Here is a 1,049-nt window from a genome sequence, read left to right as displayed (position 1 = left end):
GACATTAAGGAGAATTGCAATTTTTCATTTTCTATATTTCATACTTAGTTAAAAGTTAGATACTTTACTCCTATCATGTGCCCAATATGTAGGATGAACCATAAATCATTGCATTTAACGATTTATGTGCCAAATACTGAGTAGAATTTATTCAATTCTATAGAATGTCGGCAATATATTGTTGTGTTTTTCTTTTATTTAATTTACAGGCAATAAAGGCACTACTATATTTATGTACGTACACAGCTTAATATAGACTGACAGTTGTACAAAGAAATATTATCAATTTGATGTGATCTATCATGCAAGTTCTAGGTTTTCCTAAGGGACCAGGTTATGGTTTGTAAGATTTTTTTATTATCCTTTTTTGGTTCAGAACATTGTTGGGTAATTATTACTCATAACACTTTAAATTACACGAGAGAGGTAAGGACAATGTTGAGAGAAATCCCTTATTCTAAGGGATTACAAATAACGACGTATTTTTTCTGTAGAGATGATGTTTTTCGTCAATTAATCCAGTTTTTTTTTGCTTTCAAGTTTTATATTCTTTTTAGGCAGTGACTGGGATCGTAAATACTTTCCGTGTCTATGTAATAAACGCAGTTTTGAAGAGGGCATTCCTGTTCCTACGAGTGTGAGCAATTGCAGATTTATTTTAGTGTTTTGCATTTGATTTTTAAATAGCAGAAGAGTCTACTTGTGGTCTTATAGGGGTAAAATGTCGATTACAGTCAGCCCTCTTTGTTCGTGGGAGTTAGGTAACAGAAACAGGTGCGAAGAGCGAGAATCTGTGAATACTTGCTGCCTTAGGATGTGTTAATTCAGGACCTACAAACTCACTGTTCATTGCATATGCAAGGTCAACTAACAACCTATAAGAAACCCACTGTACTGCCCAATATTGATTTTATTTGGTTTCTATCACAGTATAAGTATTGTGCTAATGGATGAACACATTTCAGTAAGTGTACTGTACAGGTACACGTGCATACTATGTACACGGTGAGACTACAATACACATAACATGAGTCATTGCCACAGTTATA

This window comes from Palaemon carinicauda, chromosome 15, assembly GCF_036898095.1.
Source record: "Palaemon carinicauda isolate YSFRI2023 chromosome 15, ASM3689809v2, whole genome shotgun sequence".
NCBI classification, from domain to species: domain Eukaryota; kingdom Metazoa; phylum Arthropoda; class Malacostraca; order Decapoda; family Palaemonidae; genus Palaemon; species Palaemon carinicauda.
The sequence above is the reverse complement of the archived record's forward strand: the minus strand, read 5'-3'. Positions refer to the sequence as shown.